The sequence below is a fragment of the Crotalus tigris genome, unplaced genomic scaffold (assembly GCF_016545835.1).
Source record: "Crotalus tigris isolate CLP2741 ecotype Arizona unplaced genomic scaffold, ASM1654583v1 scf7180000023579.1091882, whole genome shotgun sequence".
Taxonomy (NCBI): domain Eukaryota; kingdom Metazoa; phylum Chordata; class Lepidosauria; order Squamata; family Viperidae; genus Crotalus; species Crotalus tigris.
The window spans coordinates 852,862-880,841 of record NW_024100054.1 but is presented as its reverse complement, the minus strand read 5'-3'; the positions used below and the strand labels follow the sequence as shown (position 1 = coordinate 880,841).

Genomic DNA, 27,980 nt, shown 5'->3' with positions numbered 1-27,980 from the left:
TTTCAGGCCGAAGTTTCCAGAAAAGTTTGTATCTGGCAGAATTTGACTAGGTTGAGAAAAAAAAAAGATGGTAGGATAGCTAATTGTGTTATTTCAAGTAAAGGAAGCTATTTATCCATCATAGATGTTCTGATGAGAGCTTCAGTAGTTTAGCTTATTTTTAGGCCTCGGATCTAGCTCAAATCTCTGAATTATGCAAAGCTTATGAGTACAGCTAACTGTTTATCAAGTGCTGACTGATCATTGTACGATTATCATTAAGTGGTAAACCTGAAGTAAACTGAACAATTTCTTTGCATCTTTTCTGTAGCAGATGTGAGGCAGATACCTATGACTGAATTGACTTTCTCGGGAAAGGAATCTAAAAAAACAAAGTCAATAATGATGAACCAATATATAATACTAAACCTTTCTGGCAAACTGGAAATAGATATATCATTGAATCCAGATGAGATCCATCCAGCAGATTATTTTAAAAAAATCTGTAAGTGAAACTATTGATCTTCCAACCAGGATAGCTAATCTCCCCCCCCCCCCACAGTCTAGCCTCTGTACCAAAGATTGGCCAATCTAATCCTATAATTTAACAAAAAAAGTTTCAAGAATATATTAATGTAACCTTTTTTTCCTAAGCAAATTAATAGATAAATATCCAAGCAGTGTGACATTACTAATATTTTAGAATCTAAGAGATGATAAAGAATACTCAACAGATTTCTCCAACAGAAAAACAGGGTAGATATAATTGCAACTGTATTTCAATATAAGAAGTTTAGATTGTTGCAGTTTGAGACAAAAATAAATAAAATCCTAAATGCACATATCTCAGATATGTTAACTGAAAAGGAAATTACTCACACAGTGCATTAAAGTTATGATTGTTTTAGCCATGAATTGTTAAGTGAGTCATACTGGCTGGTTTCACTATAAAACATAATTTACAAACCACAATGATTATGTTAACACATTACACTAAACCTTAACCAAGCAAACAGGCACTAATTAAAAAATTAGTGGCAATATTATGCATAACAACAGAAATGTGTTTATGTAGTTTAATAAAACCTTTTCCTTCCTCCATCTATTTGGCTAAAGAATTCACTATGGCACAGGGAAGGAAGGAAGGAATTTTTTGTTTTTTGTTTATTTAATCCTTGTTATCTTTCATTTATGCTTACTATATAGACAATATATAAAAACAAGACATGAATGACAGAATTCAATGACATGGTTATGAATAATGCTTCATTTCTTGCACAGGAGAATATTTTGCCTTCTCCGGAAGGAGATAACATTAATCATTAACTCCCTGACAAAATATTTGACTGGTTAGAAGGTACATATGTAATTTGATTCTGTTCTCATACTACATGTCATCATCTCAAACTCTCCAAGCATGCCAAAGGTTTTGAAGTTAGTACTGACTTAGGTCGTTTCTTCAAAATCAGCTGGGAAGGAGAACTTTTATATTTCACCTCCAAAACCCTAGGTAGTCTCCCCTTTGTGCAAGACAAAAGAGATTTAGGATTTTCAGGCAACAGAAGGGGAGAAAAAAGCTCTTTCACCATGACTGCCAAAGTCAAATGATATTCCAGTTTTAAGCTGGAAAAAGATCCATTAGATCTTCGCCGTTAGAAATGTGATGTCCCAAATTATCAGCCTTCTCAGCCAACTAAATGTGATACAGGATTTCTGTGCTGTTACTAGGTGCAGAGAAAATTGCATATTGCTAAGTGATGATTGACTCCTACTGATTTTATTCTAAAAAATAAGTGTGCCATAATTAGGAGATATTATACGCAGAAGAAAATGGTTTAATATGCAAATCTGGCAACCCCTAAGGGATGGCAGAGCTCCACCCCTACCTAGTGAGTGCTCTTTAGAAGCAGGGGATAAAGTTGGCAAGCATTAAAAATATTCCAACTTCAAATAAATAAGTATCTGATATTGTCAAGATTGACCTGTTCTTCTAAAACACAAACATTGCCTGAAAACCTCCAATAGGCACCACACCCTGAAACACTCCCCAAGTTGGAGTTTAGTCAAGATTATGCAACAACTGAGAGCATAATTGTCTTTGATAGTATTCATTTGTTGCTAATGTTACAGGAGATTTTAGTGAATGTGCAACACCTTCGTTTAATGATACACAGCTTGCTTTCTGGTATGCACTATAGGAAGGGCTGAGTGAGTAATCCTTTGAACTGAGAAATGTAACATTCCTTTTTAGCTACAGATAGAGAGAAATGGGTCATGGTTTATTAATTCAACATATCTGATTCACCTACAATAGACTTCCATTTGAGTAATTCTTGGTATAATGACAATTATAAATTACCTCTTTGCTTCAAACTGGTTAGCTACACTGTATAAGTTGGTATATATAGGTCACAACTATTTCCTGCACATGATTGCAACCTAATTCAGATATGCTAAACTAGGTTTTGCGTAACTTTAGTTTTGCTAAGCTACAAATGAAGGATTCATACATTTCACTGAGCCATAAATCATGGCTTGCAGTCTACCATGATTAGTTTCACATTATGCCAAAGCCAAACTACGCTACAACTCGGTATGATTTGTGAATCCAGTCTTTTTAGTTTTCCAAAGCACAGATACATCTTTTTCCTGGTCTTGCTATAAAAGCCTTCTAATCAGTAGAAAGGATGAACCTTGGACCTTACGCTCCGTCAAGTAGACAAAGTCTAAATCACATGCTCTGCTGCTGAGCTGTAGGTCTCAAATAGCCTTGCTTAACAGGCACGTCTAGTTTTGTGCACTGCCAAAATATGCAGAACTGAACCAAGGGCTTTGGTGTGCAGCAGCTGATTTGACTGACACTCATCTGGGAACCAGTTCTTCTGGAACACCAGACTGCAGAGGTTCCTAGAACAAGATTCAATTTGTGAGTGAGAATCTCCACACAGCTTAAAAAAAAAAAGGCTGTGATTTATCAGATACAGATGCAGGCATTTCCCATCCGAACATATCTCAGTCCCCGTCCTGTTTTCAAGATTCTCCATCTCCAGTTTTCCAATTTTTTGTGAAAGTGCTTTTTGTACCACTTGGACTCCATGCCTTATTCTCTGCCCTTTGTCTACATACTGCTCTTATTTGGCTACAATCTTAAAACAACCCAGAGCATTATAAGTTTGTATTAAAGCAACAACTATCTGACATATTAACGTGTACAAAGAAACAGAAGTAAAGTGTGTAGTGTTTCCTGATAAGAATGTTGCCCATGATTATTTGCATTGTATTCATATATTTAAATGTACTGTATATTTCTAACGGTAAATACTGAACTGTCTTCCACCTTTGATATCAGCAAATCGGAAAATTGCCTAATGCTTCAGCCCACATTTCCAATCATCCATAACTTCCAATACTTGAATGATAAAGTGGCTGATTTGTTCTACCTGGTAATAAATTGTGTAAAATGAGCTTATGTTAAAAATGCTATTGCGGGTAAAATGGTCTAGGCATGCTTTGCAATTTGAATTATATTGGCAGAATCCAGGCCATTACTAAGTTACAGGCTGTTGAAGGGTTGAATATTATATTGCATTAATATTTAGTTGAAGAACTAAGGACTTTTAGAATAAAGTCAAGCAAGCCTCAAGAGTTTGCAGGTTAAAATACTCATTCAGATTTGTTTTCACCCCTGAAATTCCTTTAGCAAGATTCTACTAGTATTGCCACATTATCTCACAGCTAGTTTTCTTTTATTGTTACTCGACTGCAGCAGAAAAGCAAAACTCCCTCCCCCCAAAAAACAACAACAAAAAAGGACACATTTTCTTTCATGTTTTCTGTAATTTGTACTGATGTCAGTGATGCTTCACTGAATCCTGCATGAGATATACAATGAAACACAGATCACAGTATTCGGCTTGAATGGCACCAGGCAGGATGCCAGCACCGCATTCATCTCCACAGAAATTACCTCAAATGTTAATGCATGAGAATGTGCAGTTAATTTTCACAGCATCCCCTTCTGTTAATGGAGAAAAAGTACTTCTCCAAGTGACTGCACTGAACGAGGCCTTTAGGAAACTTCCCTTTAGAGAAGCCTTCAGGAGACGCCATTGAATATGGTCCTCTTGAGAGATCCATGGGGACCCAGGAAGCGTGTCTTCTCGGGCATGGCTCCTAGTGTCTGGGAATAAACTTCCGTGCAGCTCCTGTCGACATTCTGGAAGGCTTGAAGACCTGGCTGGTACCAAGCCTTGGGCTGAGATGGAGGGCTGGTTTTTTTTTTAATTATTGTTAATTATTGTTAAAATAATTATTGTGAGCAGTCCAGAGTGGGTTTAAAGTTGGGTGGTGCCTAAACTGAACTGAACTGAATATATACCCACCCCACACTCTGGTAATGGTATTGAATTCCATCGGGAAACCCCAACCAATTCCTTTTCCTGTTTAATAGGCTGTGATTTTGAGTTATCTTCTCTGAGATCAAAATTTATCTCATACTTAAAACAGAATAGCTATGTATTCTTCTGGCCTCTGATTTCTTTTTTTTTTAATTCAAAAAAAGGGACCCAGAAATACTTCAAATCAAGCGACCAGTCAAGCACCTCTGTAATGTCTTCAAGAAAACTCCTGTTCTCTCAGCGCTGGAACAAAACACAGTATCACTTATTTCATTATAGCCTTTTGACAAGAGTTGCTGCAAAATCACAAACTGCGTACTAGGGAGTACTATACAGAAGGTAATTCAGAAGTAGCTGTGCATGTTTTTGCACAGATTGCTTACCTGAAATTCTGTAAATATTCTTGAAGTTTGTTTAGATTACAGTGTTTCTCAACCTTGGCAACTTTACGAAGTGTGGACTTCAACTCCCAGAATTCTCCAGCTAGCGTTGCTGGAGGATTTTGGGAGTTGAAGTCCACACATCGTAAAGTTGCCAAGTTGAGAAACACTGGTTTAGAAGGAACAGTACATATTTACATGGGATGGAAACTGGACTTAGAAAATTGTTATGGATATATTATCAGTCTTTATTTAAATATAATAAACATTCTATTTAACAGGGTAATAGAGGAGAAACATCTATATACTATGAAAATTATTGTGCCTGTTTGTATCTTTCAACTGTGTGAAACACTGCATCATGGGGCAACAATATTTGAACCAAGGTACCTCAAATGGGCTAACTTACAGAAAATGCATCCAAAATCTGGGACCAGGATCACTCCTGTGGAATTGAAATTTGGCAAAGTTACGGCTGCCTCAGTGCTACCGTGCCTTCCGACTACACTTCCCAGAAACCTGTAGATTGTGTTGGTACAAGGGAAGATGTAGGGGTGTATTCCAATCTGATGGTGGCAATGCTGACAGGCAACCAACACCTGGTTGCTTTCGAATCAAGCTGAAATTTGAATTCTCTTAACAGCCGTGAGCAGCAAAGGAAAGACAAGGGATTGACTTGGTGTGCCTGCTGGTGAGGTAGGCCTGGCTGGGGGACACTGGTGATTGAAGGGTAAATGCTCTTCCTCCCTAGGAGGGGGATCTTGAGGACACATCAGGATGGGGAGTGGGGGTGCAGTTTTCTTCACAATCCTTGGCTCACTTTCTTCCCCCCTCCCTCCCAGCAAAGTGGCAGGGAGTTCCATCGGACAGTCAAGGCGGAGGAAGAGCTATTTTCCACACAAGCAACATCAACAGAGAAGTCAGCAGGAAGTCAGAGGTCAGTCCTGTTCACATTGCATTGTTTGGCTGCCCGTGAACACTCCGTTTCTCTGCTTGGGTAAGAGAATATCTTAGTCATCGGTTGTCTAATTATCCATTGAATGAATGAATGTCCATTAAATGGTAAATGGGACTTTGTGAGGTAAAAACACACTTGTACATGAAAAAAATAATGTACCTTTATTTGATAACAGTGAAAAACACTTTTGAGGGAAGCAGCAAACACTGCTAGGGAAAAAAAATGTTATTGACTGAAATGTGGGCAAAATTCATGAAACAGCAGACTCAATCCATTAAATGCAAAGCCTGCTAAATCAGTGGTTCTCAACCTTTTTAATGCTGCGACCCCCACCGGTCGTAAGTCGAGGACTACCCAACCGGTCGTAAGTCGAGGACTTTCCCTGCCCGGGAGCGCCGTGCATGCGTGGTGCCGCCCCCTGCGCCGGCCGAGGCGTAGCTGGCAAGCGGCAGAGACGGCACAGGCCGACCACCGGTTGGGCCACCAGCTCGCCCACCCCAAGGGAGGTAAGGCACCCGCCGGGCGTCATGCACGCCAGGAACCCTCCCTGCACCCACTGGCCTCCCACCTCCCACCCCTGACCCTCTTTTACTTACATTTTTAGTAGTTGCTCAGCAGGGAGGGGTGGAAGCTTCCAGACAGCTCGCCTTCGCTGCAGACAACTTGCAGCACCATTTGTAGAATGGGACTTTTGGCTGGCTGAGCAGGGCAGAGACAGCCTGGACAATTCCTATTGGCTTTTGAAAGCCAATAGAATTAGACTCTAGTCAAGAGAGTCTATTCTATTGGCTTTCAAAAGCCAATAGAATAAAAGGGAGTAGCACAGCTAAGGAAAAGGGGAAAAAAATGGCAGACTGCGTTGTTTGGCGACCCCCGTGAAATGGTCGTTCGACCCCAAATGGGGTCCCGACCCACAGGTTAAGAACCACTGTGCTAAACTGAGTCGATTAAATCATGCCCTTTGATTTAAAATCAGAAACCTTATGTACTACTACCTTGACTAATTATTTTTACTCCTTTCTGTTTTAGAAGTTTCAGTTCAGATTACTTTTTTCTAAATTAATCATCACAAATTGCTAGTACTATTGCTAATATTACTATTATTAAACCAGTAACAATGCTATCCAGTAACAAAATTCTTTGGGTTTCCCCCCCCCCCCAAAACTATGTCTATGGAACATGGAGAGGGGGAATATTTAATTCCCATCTCTCTCTGAATAGCCAAATATTCTCCAAAGTGACAGAAAAGGTTCCAGAGCATATTTAGGAAACACAGGCAAACAGGCAGGAGAAATTCCTACTGTGCAAATAAACCTTCATTCACTTCATCCTAAATAATATTTTTTTAAAAAAACTTTAAATTTTATGCAGTGAAAGATACAATAATCAGGGTCTATCAAACTGACACTTTTTGTAAATGTTGCATAGAAATACTTTTAAGAATAGCATATCTATCAAATCTGATAATGTAACAGATGTTATCAAAATCATTCCTGCCAATAAGTCTAATGTTATCTTCCAAAATTCCAGCTAAACTTAGACACCTGAGAGCTTCATGAAGAGGACAACATAAATATAAAGTCTTGGAGGTTAAATGTCTCATCTTTCTGTGAAAAGAATTGTTCCGCAGGCATAAGGAGGGAAGATCCTTTCTAGCTCAGGCCATAGCCCAACTAGTCCAGTGATCAACTGGGTGCAATTGGGAAGTTCACAAATCTGGACTGGATTTTAATTTTTCCTTCCATCAACCAATTATTACAGTCTGCTATTTTTCAGGTATGGTAAACAACAATGAGTATTAATAGCCATTGATGGCTTGGTCACCTATTCCACAAAAGCTGTGAATGCTCCAACACTGGAAGTTTTTAAGAAGAGACTGGACAGCCATTTGTCTCTGTGATGGTGAACTTTTTAGAGACTGAGTGCCCAAACTGCAACCCCAAACTCACTTATGCATCGTCGAGTGTCAGGTGGGTGTGGCCAATTGGTTGGGCATGACCCACTGGGTGGGCGTGGCTGCGGTGGTAATGGCAGACTGGGTGGAACTAAAAAGTTCAATCAATTCCAACTTTGCAAGATCTTTTTTTTTCCCATGAGAAGTTGAAATTGACTGATTGAACCTTTTTTTTTGCACATGACGGCGGAGGCCTAAAGCGAAAAGGTTTTATAAAACCCAGCTGAAGGCCTAGGACTGGGGCGACAGCTTGCGTGCCCACAGAGAGGGCTCTGAGTGCCGCCTCTGGCACTCGTGCCATAGGTTCACCACCACTGGTATAGGGTTTCCTGCCTGAATAGGGAGCTGGACTAGAAAACCTCCAAGGTCCCTTCCAACATCATCATCATTATATACTCTTTTAAAATCATCTAAAGGATACCTCAAGCTCCAACACTGTCAAAGGAGGAGGAAAATTGTCTGTGTTATTTATGCCATACGTGATCTTATATAGCTTCTTTTACTCATCTTCATTCCAAGCGAATGAAGCCCAATTGCTGTAGGCTTTCCTTATAGATTTACACCAGCTCTGAACATTGTGGTTGTCCTGTCTTCTAAATCTATATTTTTAAGGGGTGACCAAAATGATACATATCTCTTCACAGACACATTTATCACTGTGATGTTCGTTTTCTTTCTAAAGATTTACGTGTGAATTTACATGTCTTTTTTCTTCTAGCACCAGTTGACAGTTTCTTCAAAGGGTCGACCATGATTCCAGATTTCCTTTCCCTTCCTACTGCAGGGTTAAAATCCAGTAACATACAGATGAAGTAATTTTGTGTCAGCATAAATATTTTATGCTTGTCTGCACTGAATGATATTTGCCATTTTGAAATTGTTCATTTCATCCGAACAGCTTCTTTTGCAGGACCTCACAATCTTTCTTTTCAATTATTTATTCTAAACTCAGTATCACCAACAAATAAAATTACTTTTCATAGTTTACACCAGCTACAAAGTTATAAAGCACTGATCCTTGGTAGACTCTCACTAGTGCCAAAGTGAGAAATGCCCACTGATTCCTCTTAAAGGATGATACTGTATATATTTTTTTGCCTTTAATAGCATCTCTGATCTTGTGCATTTGCTACTTTGGCACTCCGTTGGATAGAGAAAGCTTCATTCTCATGACTACTATGGCATCATCATCATCATGAACTGGGTAATGCTATTATCACCCCAAAAGTCACTCCCAGCTTCTCTAATTCAACTGCGTTGGCCCTACAGGAACAAATTAGCTTGATGACACCCAAGCACTCATTGCACTAATCACACACACACACACACACACATACACACTTTCTGCCAAGAAGTGAAACCATGACACAAATGACATTCTGTACAAAAAAACTAAATATCACCGCACCCTTTCTGTTTGATCTTTGATATATTAATTTTCAGATATTCTTCACTGTGCTATGTCATCTAAAGTTTACTGCACGTTCTTTGAAGTCTTAGTCAACAATATGGCAATGTCTCCATACTAAAGTTTACAGTGCTCACATTTATATCTCCAAGCAATACTCATCTAATGTCACCAAAAACATTCTTGAATATTTTTGCCCAAAATAAGCTCAACAAGTCAGAACACCACACATCCTTTATTTTATTCCATGGTCCATCTGGAGCCATTTGCTAAGCATTCCATTAAATCTTATCCATATTTTTCTTCCATCATCTACTGCTCATACTGACTTGGTTTTTAACTAAATGAATTCTTGCCAAATCTGAATCTTATTGATCAGTCTTTTCACAATATAAAGAAAACCCAATTCCAATTCAGTTACAGTCTGTTTTGAGTGCTTTTCCTACTTCAGCAATTCTCTGAAAATTAGGTTTTAACTTGGAATGTCAGGATTGAGGTTTTGTAATAAAGTACTTTTCAACCAAATGCCTTTCTTTTTCATCTCCATGTTCTGCTATACTGTATGCTCTCCTGCTTTTATTCAATTCATTACTGAACTCTCAAGGTCATGTCAAATATATTTCACAGTCTTTAAAACACAAAGACTTTTGCTTTGTTAAAATACGATATTCCAACTCTGTTTCCCCAAGTTCATACCAATATATATCTTAATTATATTTTTAAGCTGCCTATAAAAAGAAACTGTGTGTTTAAACTTTTAAAACCTGGCACAATGAGTAATTTAGGAGCTTCAGAAGTTATTAGCACAACAAAAAAGTATTTTAACTGAATATATTGCCATTTAGAAGCTTTAAGGCAATCTAATTTTTTCTTGCACTACATCAAATGCTGAAGAAGTTATTAAAAATAACCTTGTCCACGGCATTAAAGCCATTTTTGCCTAAATAGGAAGGAAAAGGAAAGTGCATGGCGTAGCATAATACAGCATCTGTCTACAGTTGCTTAATTCAGATCATCTCAAAGTGTAAATTTTTCAAGTGCACAGAGGTCAAATGTAAACTTTTGCCCCTAAGTGCTCAATATAGTTCTTGCCGTCTTTAATTCTAAAAGAAAAGTTGAAACGAGAACTAGGACAAGAGGATTCATGTGTGTAGTTGTGTCCAAATCACTTGGATTCCAATAAAACAGCATCTCCATCTACATACAGAAGTTGCAGTCTAGATTTTTTTTAAAAAAAACCCCTCAGCTGTGTACCTTCCTTAGGCTATTAGTAGACGTAATAATAATTTAATATTTCTTCTTACCATAAATAATTGAATTTTAACTACCTATTGTATCAATAGAAAATTGGATTAAACAGTCTAAGATGCTTAAAAGAAATACTGTATTTCCCCCAAAAAACAATATCAAGGTATTTTTAACAAATGCTCCAAGTTTGACAAATTTCAGATATGCTAGATCCAATGAATGACAATTTAGCAAATGACTGTACACCATTCTTTTCCACATTCCACATTCTTGCACCCTTTTGGCTTTGCAGTAATACTGAGAGGTGCAGACTAGTTACCAGCCTTGGCTGAACCTATACCAGAAGCCTCACAGGCTATTCTATGAATAGTAAGATCTCCAATCAAAACTGCTGCCAGAATCTTGCCATCCAGGAGATATGTGCAATATATAGCCAGTGGTAGTACTGTGAGAAGAGAAAAATGCTGTAGAAGTATTTCTTAGCTAATAAAGCCATTGTAGGGGCTCACTGCATTTTAAATCATTTATGTGCCCCAATACGACTAAGGCACTGCCATGCTATTTCTGAATCACTTTTTCAGCTGTTCCTGTTTTGCATATAGCTTTTCATACAGAAACATCCACCTAAGTTTAATACACTTAATTATAATTACATTTTTTAAAGTTTAGCTTGAAATCTAAAACTCATGGCATTGAGGAGTGAACACTTCCAAACAGCCTACATATTATTAATGCATTATGCAAAGGTTGGGCAAAACTGATAGTATCTCTTAGCTTATGAAATACCTGCTACTAGCCCAAAAGGATGACTCATGGTTAAGATTAAACAAGATCATCAACAGGGAATGCACTAATGAGTTCTTACCAGCAAATGTAATGGTAATTCATTAAAAAGCAGCTTTCAACAATAACTGCATTATTTTTAAACTGCTTATACAGGTTGCCTATTCTGTGGCAAACATCTTTTTATAGAGACCTGGCTTTCTCCATCTAATGCATGGAAAGGTAGTATCTGAGAGAAGGTTATACTGGTAAAATGTTTTGGCACCCTTCAGAATGCAATATTGCAACTCTTTAATGTAATTACACATACCCTCGTGTCCGTCTGCAGGGAAGTTTCCTCCACAGTATCCTAATCCTGAAATAAATACAACTGCTTTAATGAGTTGCATTTGTGTTCTGAAGCACCTCTTCTAAACAGGAGGTACAGCCAGAGCACTCAAAGCTTTATCATTTAACTTCATTTCTTTATGCAGAACAGCTATTATTTTTCAATAGCAAATAATGCTGCTTCGTTGTAGTCATGCAGTTCAAACAGGCAGAATGCTGGTGAATATAAATTTAAAACCTAACCCACTTTTTTGTTTTGAAAATTACTGAACGAATTTGAACAAGGCCAGATTTGACCCGTCGTGTACAGAGTTATTAGATTAAGGCTGCTCTCTCTCATTTTTAGTAAGTGTACTAAATGAATAAATAAATGCTGATTTTTTTTTGTGCCCAGTGATAGCAGCTAGTGTCCTTCCTAGAGCATTAATTGCTGCAATGTATCTGACTTAGCCAAATGCTCCAATTGATACAAAATGCAGGGACTTATTTGTGTAAGTTTGAGAGCCATTGGCACCATATAACTCTGGTTTTGTGAGCACTGCATTGACTAGCAATAGATTTCAGAGTGCAATTTGAAATGCTTGTTTTTAAACTGTACACCTTGTTGCTTCCTCATGCACAGAAATGCCTGCTTTTTCTAAAAACCTACTGGTCTGGTTTATTCAGCCAGAATGAAGATGTTGAGAGAGCATCCTTATCAGTGAAATTAGGAAAAAGGGCTAGAAACCTGGTATTTTTTTCTGGATATGCTCTAGTACTTTGGAACATATCTCCAAAGATCCATCTCTCCCTAACACCCTTGCAGAACTTTTAACAATGAGAAAGAAGTTATTATTGGATGCTGGTTGTTGCTAGGGATAGGATATTTTTTTTATGTTTCTATGTTTCATGAGTAATTTCTATAAACTGTCAAGAGACCTTGGAGAGTCAGCAATATAGGAATGATGTAAGTAAATAAATAGGTTTTCAAAAACATAAAACTGTGGTGCTGGAATAAAAAATATACTATCGCCAGAGCTTCCTATGATTGACTGCTCTATTTTCCAATTTTAAAAAGTTTCATGAAGAAAATGTCAAGGGTTTTTCAATTACCAAAAGATATGATATATACCTTGCAATCCCCAAGAACCTTTTAAACAACTCATAACCTTTTAAATGACTCAGGTATCACACTCCATGGTTCTAATGTTATATTAACACAGGAAGCACCAATAATTCTCTAGCTAATTCCCTATAAATACCCTGTAAAACTGGTGAGTTTTTAAAATAATGCATTAGAAATAATAGTTCCAAAACTGGTTTAGGATCTACAGTTGGTACAGCTGCCAAGATTTTTTTTTTTTAAACTGTTCATAGTTTAGCTGTTTCAAGAGCTCCATTGGGTAATGATCCTCTTCTAAACCCAACAAAGTAAATAATTGGTATTTTTTTCCAATTCAAAGTTGTCCAGCAGTATTCTGTATTTTCTCCCTGTTTTTCCCCCCTAAACCATTACAATCTGCACCATCTATGTCTGCAATTCTTCATTACACACACAGTTTTTATGCACAATTTTCCTTCTTTGATCTACCTCTTTCTGCATACTGGACAGGTTTTTTTTTGTCCAGGCCACCCCTATCATTGAAGTAATTACCAGGGAGAAAGTAACCTTCCCCAAGCATCATGGGTACTTTGGGATGTGAATTTTATTGGCAATTGTCCTTACTACCCCAAGGACTTTTATGGGCCAGGGAGAGGGCGCCAAACATTTTCATCTTCCATTTTTAACAATATCATAACCTCTCACTACTTTTTTTCCATACAACAAAAAATCTTTTAAGAAAAAAAAAACCAGATATGCTGCACAATGTCTTTTGATTCATAGCTACAAATCTTCCATCTGAGCATTTGTAGAGCAATAAACAAAAATTCATTAGTGAAGGTGGGAGGCATCAGGAGTGCCTTGAAGCAATGGCTACCATAAAGGCAGCTAATTTTTGCCTTTCCCACTGAAGTGCATATACATGTATATTGATTACATGAGGTGAAAAGAAAGAAAGGTTGTCCATTATGGAAAAAGACTCTGCATATATATGGCAGAAATTATAAGTGTGTGCATCCATGAGTGGAAAAAGACACTGGATTTTTGTCTACAAAGGGAATCTTTGCTCTCATTTATGTAAGAAAAGAGCAGAAGGAAATGATATGTACCGTATATTCCGGCGTATAAGACGACTTTCTAAACACTTAAAATCTTCGCAAAAGTGGGGGGTCGTCTTATACGCCGGAAAAATATTACTCAGCAAGTTTTCTCTTCCCCCCCCCCTCTCTCTCACTCAAAAAGAGTCCTAGGGTTATTATTAAAACCAGCCGATCAACTAAAGATATCTCTGAGAGTACGATAGGCATTATCTGGCTGTTGTGACGGTAAGATTTCCTGGAGGTTTAATCCCCATTCTATAATGCTACATTGCAAACCGTCTCCTCTCTTCTTCCCTCCCTTTTGCATCCCAATTCCTTGCCCACCCCTCCAGAACTGCGGATTGGTAGTGGCCATCCCCTGATTAATTCATTCAAAGGAAGTAGAAAGGGATGGCCCATGTAATGGGGAAGGGGGGAAAAGAATTGTAGGGTGGTTTTTTTATATAATGAAAACAAACCTAAGCATCTGCGTCCATTCGAGGCACTTTTCAGTGCTTCTTCATGCAAGCTTTTCAGCGTTTACCTCTCACTGCCGGTGAGAGTAGCTTGGGGGAGGCGGAGCTTATGGGTCTGGAAGGGGAGGGGTGTCAGCTAAATTCCTCTCGGAGTTAAGAAGCAGGAATGGAGTGGGGACAGAAAACAGCTACACAATCCTTTTGCCCGAGCTTATGCAAGCAGTTTCTCCCCCCCCTGCCTAAATAAACTTGCATGGTGCATTTGTGGTGTTATTTATGACAGATCCTGGCTGGTCAATCTGGCTCCCATCTATAAGTACTGTAGTGCACTGAGTTTTAATAACAAATTAAAAGGAAAGCATTTACTCCCCCCCCCATTACCTGAAAAGGGGGCAACTTATCACATTTATGGAAATGCAAGTTTTCGAAGGGCGAATGCCTTTCTTACTTAGCTTATTAACTGCTTCCTTTCCTTCTTCCCTAAACATTCTGGCTGTCTCCAATTTCATTCTTGGTAGTGTTGCTTTAAAAAACTGCTGAGAAGTCCTTTTGCAGGCAGGGCAATTTTCATCAAGGTGTGTGTGCGATTGACAAGGCAGAGCCTTTGAAAAACAGGCAGGCTTTCTGCTCACTCAGCTTGGAGAGGCTGTGGAGTATTCGCAGGGTGGAAGACTGAGAGGAGGAGATCCCTGTGTGCAGCCTGTTTGCTCCAAGCCAAAGCTTGCTACTGGGGGGAGGGCAATGGAAGGGACCCAGGGAGTCACACGCATGCCTACATGTGCACGCACACACCCTGAGCTACTCATTTGGACTTACAGGTGGCCAATGAGAACTCAGAAACTGTGCTCCCTTTCCCCCTCCCTCATGGAATTAGCTTGTCCATTTTTTCCCTAGGGCCTATACAGGAGTAGGCAACCTTGGCTCTTTTATGACTCATGGACTTCAACTCCCAGAATTCCTGAGCCAGCATAGCTGGCTCAGGAATTCTGGAAGTTGAAGTCCATGAGTCATAAAAGAGCCAAGGTTGCCTACCCCTGGCCTATAAGATGACAGGAAGGGTTGGGCAGGCAGGGAGAGCTGATCCACCCAATCCAAGCAGGCTTTGTATACAACAACCAGCTAAGGTTCATCGCTTGCTGTGATTGGCTGGTTGTTGTATACTGGGTACATACAGTACAGCACCAGTATCTGTACCAGTTCATACAGTACAGCACCAATACATACAGTACAGTATACAATGTCCAATAGTCAAGACCCATCATGGCTACACCAGCAAGAAGAAGAAATATGAAGCCAGTTTCAAACTTAAAGTTGTAAACTTTGCCATGGAACATAATAACTGCGCTGCTGCAAGACAATATGGAGTAACAGAAAAGATGGTTCGGGACTGGAAGCAAATGAAAAAGCATTAAAGAGTATGCCAAGGGGTAAGTGTGCATTAAGAAGAGGCACCCCACATTGGCCAGAACTTGAAAAACATGTAGCAGACATGGTGAATGAGCATCGCCAAAACGGTTATGTAGTGACACGAAATAAAATACGTTTGTTTGCACTTCAGTGGGCCAAATCTAACCCAGATCACAGCAACAGATTTAAGGCCACTGCATCCTGGTGTACTAGATTCTTGGAAAGGCATAATATGGTACTGAGGCAAAAGACGAAAATTGCACAAAAATTACCTGCAGATCTTGATAGCAAAGTAATTAGTTTCCATCAATACATAATACAACAGCGCATTAAACATGGCTATGCATTAAGTAGTATTGGAAATATGGATGAAACTCCAATGAATTTTGATATGGTTGGAAATAAAACTGTCCATCAGAAAGGTGAAAAAACAATTTTAATTAAAACAACAGGACATGAGAAGTCCAGTTTTACAGTGGTACTAGCATGCACAGCTGATGGTGCCAAACTGAGACCAATGATTATTTTTAAAAGAAAAACAATGCCAAAACTCAAGTTCCCTGTTGGTTGTTTTGTACATGTGAATGAAAAAGGCTGGATGGATGAAGAAGGGGTAAAGCTATGGCTTGATAATGTATGGAGCAGGCGACCAGGTGGACTTATTCAAAAACGTAGTCTACTGGTGTGGGATATGTTCAGGGCTCATTTAACTCCCAGCACCAAGCAAAAGCTTGCAAGACTAAACACAGATGTGGCAGTTATTCCTGCAGGATTAACATCGTTAGTACAGCCACTGGATGTATGCCTAAACAAGCCATTTAAAGATCGCATTCGAGAACAGTGGAATGAATGGATGGTTAGTGGCGAAAAGTCATTCACAAAAGGAGGAAACATGCGTGCTCCACAATTGGATGTTTTGTGCAAGTTTGTCATAAAAGCCTGGAATGATATTGATGCAGAAACAATAATCAAGTCTTTCAAGAAGTGTGGCATATCAAATTCATTAGATGGTATGGAGGACGACTACTTGTGGCAAGATGAAGAGGAAGCCGAAGCTGAGACCACACCATCTGATACGGAATTCGATCCATACGATGACTGCCTTGCAAATGTATCACAAGATGTCATTGATATTTTTATGATATCAGATGATGAACAGGATGATTTTAAAGGCTTTTAAAGGGAAAGTATATGCCAGCAAAACCTATAAAAATAGCTTGCAGTTATGATGGGCGTTGCTGACTCGCCAGGGACTTGCCCGGCACTTGCTCTCTCTATTGTTTGTTATCTTCCTCCTATCATCATCAGTTCCAGTTTGGTTGACAGCTTAGAAAACAAATAGCATGGCAGCTCCCATGGGTTTATTGTCTTATCCTTCCTTTCAGCTTTAGAGTGAATTAGGAAAAGTTTAATCACTTGCACTGTTTTATGTTTACATGTTTGATGACAAACAGCCTTATGTTTATAAGTGACAGTTTTCCTGCTAAGTACCTTTATGTAATAAGCATTTGAATTAAAATTACCATATTGAAATCAAATCTGATGTTTTTTAATTTTTATTTGGTGTGCGTTGAAAGAGGGGTAGTCTTATACGGCGAGTATAGCCCAAACTCTATATTTTAACTGGAAAAGTTGGGGGTCGTCTTATACGCCCAGTCGTCTTATACGCCGGAATATACGGTATGTATGCAAGCAAGAGGAGGCTGCATGTATTGGGCGGGTGCCCTCATTGCTCAGTTTTGCATAAACATGACCCCCTGAAGACTTAATTTATGTGTCCTAGGGCTAATCCTACTCAAGACATAGGTTTTAATACGTAAAAAGCTTCAGAATTCTAAACAATTTAAAAGTCTATAAGACTGTATCATTTTTTACTTTTCTACTGTTAATTTGTTACATTGAATGCAAAATATTTATACATACATATACATCTTTTATAAAAACTTTCATATACAAATATTGGATTTGCATGAAGTTCTCAATTTAAATTTACTTTTCTTTTATGTGTGTGTGTGTGTGTGTATGTGTGCGCACGCATTATAAAACAAGCAGAGTAATAAAGTAAGAAACGAAAGGAAAAAAAGTAAATAAAAAGTGGAAAAAACTTGAAGAAACAGAAAAGACAGATTGATATAAAGAGGTGGCTTCCTACAATCTTGACAGCAGTTATAAGTACAAATATATAGGTAGTCCTTGACTTACAACAGTTCATTTAGTGATTGTTCAAAATTATAATAGTGCTAAAAAAAGTGTTTTTCACAATTACAACTGTTGCAGCATCCCCATGTTCATGTGATCAAAATTCAGATGCTGGTTTATATTTATGAGTGTTGCAGTGTCCTGAGGTCCTGTGGTTAGCTTTGGCAAACTTCTGACACGCAAAGCCAATGAGGAAGCCAGATTCACTTAACAACCATGTTACTAACTTAACAATTGCAATGATTAACAACTATGGCAAGAAAGGTCATAAAATGGGGCAAAACTCACTTAACAAATGTCTCACTTTGCAACATAAATTTTGGGCTCAATTGTGATCATAAGTCAAGGACTACCTGTATTTCAACTTCTCTCTCCCAAATTACATTGTATATTTTTTATTTCTATAAAGTAAACTGTCTAATCATCAAAACCCTATATCACAAGTTCATTTTTTTTCATTTTTATGCAAAAAGTCTCCAGTCACCAATAAACATAGATACTGTTTTTACTTTAATCAAAGAATTCATTTATTTCAGAAAAATCTTCACCAACCAGTGCGTAGAGTTGGATCTTTCCATCTCTGTGCCTGTAATAATCTCGCTGCAGTAATCATAGATTGAAATCTTCCATGGCTGTTTTTAAATTGATTATCCATTAATCCTGAAAGGAAATTATTATGGGCGTATAAAACAGCTTAAAAAATTGAATTCAAATACATACTTATACAGAGGATTTGAAGCCGGAACTTTATTTTATAGAATTACTGGATAGATTTAAATGGCTTTTCCTAATTTTTAGACAGGACTTCTATTTGAAAAAAACCAACCATCCACCATCCATGAATGAAACGAACAACAGAAAAATATACGATACACACGAATCTACACAAATATACGTTTTTGAAGAGTCGCCCCCTCTTCAGACATACCAGCAGATATCACTTCTCTGCTCTTTACTATAAGCGCCTTCAATCTCCGTTATCTTTTGCAAACAAAATGCTACAAACCCACAAAACCATCCCGAACGGCCCGAAAAGTAATTCGGGACTCGCAGAGAAAAAGGTTTCCTTTAATGCTCTAGAAGCGCTCTAGATTTTTTTCAGACATTAACAGACGTGTTGGCCAACCAATGGGCCGGCCGAGAAAAGGAAAGGGCGGAGCTTCAGGTAGCAACATCCAATCTCGTGGCAGACACAGCCAAGCAGCGGCCGCTGAAGAGGCGCGTCCTGCGGGAAAGGGCAAGAGAGAGAGGCGAGGAGGTGGAAGTCGGAAGCTCTCGCGAGAGCCGGCCCGTCCACTCGAGACTGGGTGACTGCGCAGCTGCCATGTTGGTTGCTATGCTGCTGCCTGTCTGAGGGCAGGCGGGAGGAAAGGAAGGAGGGAGGCTGGCTCTGGGGAGGGGAGAAAGACGGAGGAGGCGGCAGCACCAGCACCCGCGGTTGCTGCCAGTCCTCGACCCCCCCTCCCCTTCTTTCCTCAGCGCAGACAGGCTTTACCCTGCTGGATAGCTACCGCGCCTCCCCCCCTCCTCACCCTCCGTTCCAGAAGAAGGAAGCGAGAGAAGAGGAAGAAATTCTCCTTGGGGGTGGGTGGGGTAAGACGAGGGTGCTTTCCCCTCAGGGAAGCGACGACTGAACCCTCCTTTGCCCCTTCTCGCTCGATTTCCCCTGCGGCTGGGGAGGCGGGAAGACTCGGTCGCCTTCCGCGGCTCCTCTCTCCAGATCTCCCTCTCTCTCTCTCTCTCTCTCCCTCATCCTCGCCTTTTCTGCTTGCAGTAGGAATGTGGGGGGGCCTTGAGTTGAGAGCGGGGCGCTCGGGGCAACGGCTGCTGGAGACCCCCCTTCCTTTTGGCCTGCTGTCGCGTGGGGACACAAGAACTAAATTGAACTGAGCGGGGAAGGGCTTGAACTCGCCCTTTGGGGGGGTAAATACCCCCCCTTCCTTTTTTTACTTTACCTTTCGGCTTTCGAGTTGGTTTGTGGCTTCATTTATCGTTCTCTGGAAGGACGAGGCTTGTTTTATGAAGGTAAGGAAATCTCTGCTTTTTTTTTTTTTTTAAAGAAACTTGCCAGGTTAACGTGAGAAACCCCCCCCCCCGAACACCACCCCTTCTCCTTACCGCTCCAAATATTATTACGTAGTTCTCTATAGTAAGGTAGGTAGAGCAAGCAAAATTGCCACTTCGCTCTCCCTGTGGATGATTGCTCGGGTCTTGAGTGTGAATTGTGGGCTGACCTCAACATATGCATGCGTGTGTGTGACAACACTTTGAAGGTGCGTGGGGTGATCGATGGTTGGAGTTGCCAGATCGACGTTGTCTCGCGTTGGGTTGAACAATTTTGAATTTCCTGAGGACGGAGAATACAACGTCCCCTGAAAAGAAACCCTGTCCGATTATCCGAATTGCTCCAGAAAACAGTTGAAGAGGCGGTTAGAATTAATGCTGGTGTCTGCTTGCAAAAGACAGCAAAAGATCCCGATGACTCTTTTTTCTTTCCTTCTTATTTTGTGAAGCTGTGCTACACTAATAGCAATAGAGGGACATATTCGGAATATATTCGTTTCGAAAATCCAAAGGATGAGAATGGCTGTCCTGAAGCGTGCAGTGTTGTGTTGCGTCCTATTATATTAGCCGGAGAAGCAGCAGGATTACGTTATTCTTTAAGAGGGAGTGAAGAAACGACAAAATTAGGTTGCCTGAAGGCATGCTGGGGTCCCCAATTGAATTACTTAGTTGCAGAGATAAAGATATTGGAAAATAAGTAGCAAAGGCATGGAAATGATTTATAATATGAAAGAATGTATTTTTCAAGAGTGAAATTAAAATAGATGAAATGTTATGTTTAAAAAATTGAAACAGCCTGCTAGCCTTTACCTTAAAGCATCTTTTCTAAATCTACTCTGAGAGTTAAAAATGAAACTAGAGTTATATTACTTTACCTGTTTAAGAGATGCATATCTATATATTGAATTGCATCTGTAAGGATTTAGTGTGGCAATATCACAATCTCAGAGCAGCCACTTACGCTGCTGCATAGGTAATGTAGCATGATAAAATGTTGATAAATCATAAAGATATTTTTATGAAGACCCTTTGCAGTTTGTTTTACAATTCTTAAGTAAACCTTTAAGAAGAGTAAAATATGATACTCTAAGGAGTACCTTGTGTAAAACTGCCTTTTTACCTTTTCTCATAGGAAAAAAAATGCATTAAGCCAGAAGCTGAGATTCAAAATGCCATTCAGAAAAACAGAAATAGTGACAATGTGCAACTTTAAAGTATGAAAAGAGTTTTTCAATTTTAAGATTAAATTAGACCACTCTACTGATAGATTAACTTATTTATGGTTTATGTTTTAGTGTAGAAAATTGTTCCTTGTTTATCAAAATTCCAGTGCATCTGGATACTTTCTATGCCTAGGTTACATACTTGCTGAATGTACTCCTTCATGCTGTTCTCACTTGCAGAGAAAAAATGATTATAAGTCGGCTATAATTTTAAATTTATATAGTGCTAATATCAAAACAATATAATACTGATGTGAAAATAATAGTTATTTGTAAAAGTAGTATAATTAGAACTTTAGAAACTTAAAATAGTGAAACAGTTTAATTTCACTATCATTTTTATGGTTTTTGAAAATCCAAAATAATACATTGCATGTATTAACTGAAAACCAAATAACAGTAATTATATATGTTTTATCTTCATATTTTAGGTTATAATCTTTGTATTAGCTAAGAAAGCAGTATATTTGTACTTTGAGACATTTTATACTAGGAAATCAATAAATGGTACCCATCAAATGTTTTGGACCACAGTTCTTAAAATCTGGCCATATTTGGATACAGCTGATGGAGATTGTATTCCCCTCAAATAGAAAGCACATGAAGTTACTAACTGCAATTTTGTTCACCAATTTTTATAATAAAAATATTGGTATGTGATATAGGTTTATTAGTATAATAAGCACATTATATAAAGATATGCTTATGTTTGTTTATTTATTTGGTTTTTATCCCACTTTTATTACTTTATAAGTAACTCAAGGTGGTGAACATTTATAATACACCTTCCTTCTCTTATTTTCCCCAACAACAACCCTTTGAGATGTGTTGGAGTGAGAATAAATGACTGGCCCAATGTCACCCAGTTTCATGCCTAAGGCAAAATTAGAACACACAGTCTTAACCACTATATTAAACTGCTGTTTATTAACCCTATCATAATATTTGCTAGGCTCTGCGTAGATCTGGATTCAAAATGTACATTGTGTTTCAATACATGCAATGGGTATGCAAGAAGCAGCTGTTGGGAACACCTTAAAGCAGGGGTCTCCAATCCCCGGTCTATGGACCGGTACCGGTCTGTGGCATGCCAGCAACCAGTCTGCATAAACAAGGAAAGCCCCATCTGTGGGATGCAGGCAGCACACAAAACCACTCACGTTGTGGTCCATGGAAAAACTTTTCTCCACAGAACCAGTCCCTGGTGCCCAAAAGGTTGGGGGCCTCTGCCTTAAAGCAGCTATATCTTTTCCTTGGCTCATGCAATTGCTTTCTTCAGATGCAGACAAACCCAGAAAAAGACATTAGTTTAAAATGCTTCTGAACATGCTATGTGTGAATTAATGGATAACCTGAATTGTATTTTTCTTTTTGAATTCAGATCACTGCGCAACTCTTACACTTGTATTCATTCTTTTTAATTTTATATTTAATAAGATTTTTTTCTCAATACATTTTATGGAATAAATTCAAAGTATACTTTATACATTTTAATGATAAAACATTTAGGATGTTTCATTGGAAGCCACATTATAAGTTGTGTGCTTTGGAGGAAGTCACTTAGTAAAATAATGCTTTTTGAATGATCTTAGTGAGTGGCAACAATTTTGTTGTCCTTGAGTGATCTTGGAAGCTAAGCAAAGTTGACTCTTAATATGTGGATGGGTGCTCTCTGGGAATTTCACAGCTGATGGCAAGATTGAGAATTTTTAAAAAAAATCTTAGCAGAAGGAATGATAGATCACTTCCATAAAGTTGCCAAAACTGCATGGATGCAGTTACAAGAGTGGAGCTTGACCTAATAATGTATTCTACTTGTTTTAACTCTTGATTTCATTTGGCTTAGAGGTTCTATTAGCATGTCAGGCAATTAATATTTGTGAAATATTTGTTGTACAAATGTATTGTCATGTTCTTTTATTGAAGACATGCCATAAATATATTGAAATTAGACGTTTTGATGTTTTGCTAAGAATCAGGGATATATTCAGTTCAATTAAAAATGATCCACATGTGCAAACAAGTTTCTCTGCATCCTGTTATATAGTATGGGTTATCACATCTGCTTAATTAAATGGTTGTGGTGGTCTGTTATCTTGTTACTCTGTTAGTCTGCTTGGTTGTCTCCTGTACTAGAGCTGGAAAATGTAACAGCAAAAACCATTGGATTAGATGAAATGGGAGGTGTCAGTGTAAGCTACCTGTTTATATGGATTAAGCTGAGCGGAAGGCAAAGAGAAGAAAACTACTTCATTTATATCAGTGGTTCTCAACCTTTTTAATGCCGCGACCCCCAACCAGTCGTAGGTTGAGGACTACTCAACCGGTCGTAAGTCGAGGACTACTCAACTGGTGCAGCACCGTTTGCAGAATGGGGCTTTTGGCGGGCTCAGCAGGGCAGAGACAGCCTGGACAATTCTTATTGGCTTTTGAAAGCCAATAAAATTAGACTCTATTCAAGAAACTCTATTCTATTGGCTTTCAAAAGCCAATAGAATAAAAGGGAGTAGCACAGCTAAGGAAAAGGGGAAAAAAATGGCGGACTGCATTGTTTGGCGACCCCCGTGAAATGGTCATTCGACCCCAAATGGGGTCCCGACCCACAGATTAAGAACCACTGATTTTTATGATAACGAGTCAATGAAAAGACATGGAAATGAACTGCTTACTTTTATCTTGTGAATTTAGGCTACTCTCACTACAAGATTAAATGATGACAAGTATTTGTTTAAAGAATGCTATGGATTTAAAGCCAAATTGAAGACTACAGTACTAAAATTATGTGATGCTGCAAAATATTACATGGATTATACCGAATAACAAAAGCCTGTTTTCCCTTTCCTAGTTCTCATTTCTTTTATTTTAGAGATTCAGGCTAAGAACTTTAATTATCACTGTGTGTGTTTGTGTGGTTCAATACATAATTTACTATCTAGAAAAATCTAAATATCACAGTGTCTTTTTATTTGGTATGTTGACCTGAATATATTTCAAAAAGATACTGCAAGGATTAAATATTAGTTTTTCCAGTTGCAAAAACTCTTCAGGGTTTATTTGGATTGCATCTTGTCCCCAATTATTGTAGAGTTCTTAAGCTATTCTGATTGTGATGAGTAGGTGATATGTTGCCTGCATTATATTAAAACTGGACTACAAAAGACCTGTTTCACACAACTAGACCTGCAGATCACTTTCTCAGAAAATGGCATATCATTGTGTCTTCCCATGTTGCTTGTTACTTGCTCATTTAGCTCAAGAGAAAAGAATAAAAGAAAATGAAAAAAATCTTTGTGTACAATATTGCATTACATGGTTGAGTTATATTGGTAACACTATTTTGGATTGGATTGAAATTTGAAGTAAATGAATGTGTTTAATATTTTTGTCATCTAAAGTCTTATTGACATGTAGATTTAAATACTTGAAGCTGCAAACAAAATTGCTTTTCGTAATATGTACATTGGACATTGTTTTAGCATTTAGGTATATAGATTCTGAATACATATGACATAATTTGTTTCTTTTGCTTCCTGAATCAAAAAGAAAAGAGGAAACCTTCTCCTTGCTCAAACATTGAAACAAATAAACATTGGAAAGTACTACTCCAGTTAGATTTGGTATGCATCCTCTGCATAGGAGAAAGCTAGCAGTCTGCTTCTGCTCTAAACATGTAATCAGTTCAAATGTATCTTGTATGTACAAGGAAGCCAGATCTTGCTGCAATTTCCTATTATAGTGGCAAGCCTATAAATGGAATTGCCACACCTAAACTCAATTAAAGCTAATTATAAAGTGCTGGGTTTCTTTTTTTTAATTTGATATACATTGAATCCAATAATAATGCTCCTCATACCATTGAGTTTTTCTTACAATTGCTATGGTCTTGTTTTCTGGTAATTTGGGGTCAAGATACTCTGTAGTCCCTCTGAGCTTCTGGAAGCTCAGAGGGACTACAGCTGCAGCTGCCAAAAAGGCCAACACAGTGCTAGGCTGCATTAACAGAGGGATAGAATCAAGATCACGTGAAGTATTGATACCACTCTTCAATGCCTTGATAAGGCCACACTTGGAATACTGCATCCAGTTTTGGTCACCACGATGTAAAAAAGATGTTGAGACTCTAGAAAGAGTACAGAGAAGAGCAACAAAGATGATTAGGGGACTGGAGGCTAAAACATATAAGGAATTGGGTATGTCTAGTTTAACAAAGAGAAGGACAAGGAGGGACATGATAGCAGTATTCCAATATCTCAGGGGCTGCCATAAAGAAGAGGGAATTAAGCTATTTTCCAAAGCACCTGAAGGCAGGACAAGAAGCAACGGGTGGAAACTAATCAAGGAGAGAAGCAACCTAGAACTAAGGAGAAACTTCCTGACAGTGAGAACAATTAATCAGTGTAACAGCCTGCCTCCAGAAGCAGTAAATGCTCCAACACTGGAAGTTTTTAAGAAGAGACTGGACAGCCATTTGTCCGAAATGGTGTAGGGTTTCCTGCCTGAGCAGGGGGTTGGACTAGATGACCTCCAAGGTCCCTTCCAACTTTACTACTATTACTATTACTAAATTATTCTGTGCTGTGTTGAAGGGATTTGGCTTTTTTGTAGCTTTCTAGAATGCCCACATAAGACTTTGTTTAAAATAAATTTGATTATTTTATTTCTAAGTTTAACTTTAATGTATCTAATTTTAACTTTAGTTTTGTGATTTTTATTGTATACTACAGAATGACTTCGATACATACTGTACAGGTAGATCACAGTTGAGCCCAAAATTTCTCTTGCAAAAGAGTTGTTGAGTTTTGCCTCATTTTATGACCTTTCTTGCCACAGTTGGTAAGTGAATCACTGCAGTTGATAAGTTAGCAACACAGTTGTTAAATGAATCTGACTTCCCTGTTGACTTTGCTTGTTAGAAGTTGCAAAAGGTGATTACATGGCCCTAGGACGCAGGTCGGCAACCTGTAGCTCCGGAGCCACCTGCGGCTCCCTCCTCCTCTGCCATTTGCAGAGAGAGACAGAGAGAGGCTTCCCTTCTCTCTCTCTCTCTCTCTCTCTCTCTCTCTCTCTCTCTCTCTCTCTCTCTCTCTGTGTGTGTGTGTGTGTAAAAAAGAGAGGGTGCCATCACCCTGTTTGACGAGCCGACAAGCTTACTGGCCGGGGCTCCTGCCTTGGCTGAGTCTCTGCAGGAAACAGGAAACAGGAAGGGCAGAAGAGAGCTAGCTAGACCAGCTATGCTGGCTCAGGAATTCTGGGAGTTGAAGTCCATGAGTCATAAAAGAGCCGAGGTTGCCTACCCCTGAACTTGTTGGAGAACAGTTTGAAGCCAGCTTGCCAGGTGAGCAGAAGATCGGAGAGAGGGAGAGAGAGGGGGGAGGGAGAGAGAGAGAGAGAGGAAAGAGTGAGGGAAGAGGACTGGCAGAACAAGGGCAGAAAGAGGGAGAGGGAGGGAGGGAGAGAAAGAGAGACAGACCCTTTTGATATCTAAAATGAAGATAACACTGCATACAGTATATCCTTTTTTACCTTTATTATATCTATATCATAAAGGTAAAAAAGGATATATGCAGTGTTATCTTCATTTTAGATATCAAAAGGGTTTTGCGGCTCCCAGTGTTTTGTTTTCGGTGGGAAATGGCTCCAAGTGGCTCTTTGAGTGTTTTCGGTTGCCTACCCCTGCCCTAGGACATCGCAACCCTCGTAAACATGAACCAATTGCCAAGCATCCAAATTTTGATCACATGACCATAGGGATGCTGGAATGGTTATAAGTGTGAAAAACAGTCATATGTTACTTTTTTCAGTGCCATTGTAACTTTGAATGGTCATTAAATGAATGGTTGTAAGCCCAGGACTATCTGTAGTATATTTCATTTAACAAACATGCATAATTTATTTAATTCTTGGATTTTTCCTTGATAGCAATGCATCCTTGTCTTTTTTCAACAAGAAACTTCCTGATATTTTGATCTACAATTCTACTGCATGTGCAGTTAACATTAAGGTATATATAGGATCACACTTAACAAAAACATTGTAAACATCTATTTTTTGTCCCAGTACAGAGAAATTATGTTCCTTTTTTCTATTAAGCTGCTGTTTTATATGCTGGTTGGGGAATAATATAGTTAATGGGAATGGTATAAAGAGAAACATGGAGGATTTAGTCCTCTTCAGTAATGTCTGTTGCATTGATGTTGCTGGATAATTAAATTTCGCTTCTAATGATCCCATTTTATTTTACTCTTTTGCTGTTGTATTGGGATTACTAATAGCACTGAGGTAGCACAGAAGTCCTTTATGGATTGCATAAATCCTTTGGCTTGACCATCCTTTTGCTTACAAGAAAATCCAGAGAAACTGCTTTAATGTCACAACTATCACTAATAGTGGGCTATTGAAAAGGACTTTGTATTAAAAATTAATCTGTATCGAAGGTTGAAAAGAAGGCAAGTTTCCTTTCTGATGGGGAGGAGGTTTTGGGGAAATTTGATCTTAGGAGTGCTATGATAAGAAATGGTTAAGAAAAATGATTGTATCTGGCATTAGCAGATGCTATTATGATATTGAAAAGTAGCAGTCTAGAAGACCGTGTATATATTAAACTTATTAGTACAATACATTTAATACATACAATACATTAGTACATACATTTAAGGATGATTTGTTAAAAGAAGGCATCAATAAATATGTTCCTAAATATTACTGATTTGGGTTCCTTGTCTCATCTTGGGTCCTTTTATTTTCAAATTGACTAATCATAAGCTTTCAGTATGACTGATTTTGCCACCTATTATCCACACTATAAACATTAGTGAACAAGCAAATCTTTCTTTGGAGTCTAACAACTGTTCTTTCTTTTGTGCCATGTGCATTCTGGTACCATCACTGCTTGTAAAGTAATAGAAAGCCACCAATCATACTGCTTTTAACTAAACAGCTATAACATAATTATGTATAGAAGAATAGTGTTGCAAGTAGGCAAATGGAAGCCAAGGTATAACGGGGAATGGTAAGGGT

General features: G+C 38.6%; 1 protein-coding gene and 2 long non-coding RNA genes across 8 annotated transcripts in view; 2 read left to right on the top strand and 1 right to left on the bottom strand.

Annotated features, from left to right (window-relative positions):
• The first annotated feature begins 547 nt into the window (after nucleotides 1-547).
• On the top strand, nucleotides 548-8,519 carry LOC120297110. Of its 2 annotated transcripts, none has more exons than XR_005553694.1 (3): nucleotides 548-5,693; nucleotides 7,491-7,684; nucleotides 8,387-8,519. It is a non-coding gene; the product is annotated as an uncharacterized LOC120297110 (long non-coding RNA). The 2 variants fall into 2 exon arrangements; XR_005553693.1 differs by having other exon boundaries at nucleotides 548-5,753.
• Nucleotides 8,520-18,169: 9,650 nt separating this feature from the next.
• On the bottom strand, nucleotides 18,170-18,805 carry LOC120297111. Its single transcript, XR_005553695.1, has 2 exons — nucleotides 18,605-18,805; nucleotides 18,170-18,336 (listed from the first exon to the last, which is right to left on the bottom strand). It is a non-coding gene; the product is annotated as an uncharacterized LOC120297111 (long non-coding RNA).
• A 262-nt stretch (nucleotides 18,806-19,067) lies between these two features.
• PTPN4 (protein tyrosine phosphatase non-receptor type 4) overlaps nucleotides 19,068-27,980 on the top strand; it is a 129,579-nt gene continuing 120,666 nt past the window's right edge. For 2 of the 5 annotated variants that reach the window (XR_005553692.1, XM_039319347.1), the window contains exon 1: nucleotides 19,072-19,701. The gene's annotated coding sequence lies outside the window, so the exon portion shown is untranslated. Of the gene's footprint in view, nucleotides 19,702-27,980 lie in introns of all 5 variants that reach the window. The other 3 variants (XM_039319348.1, XM_039319345.1, XM_039319346.1) reach the window with 2 other exon arrangements.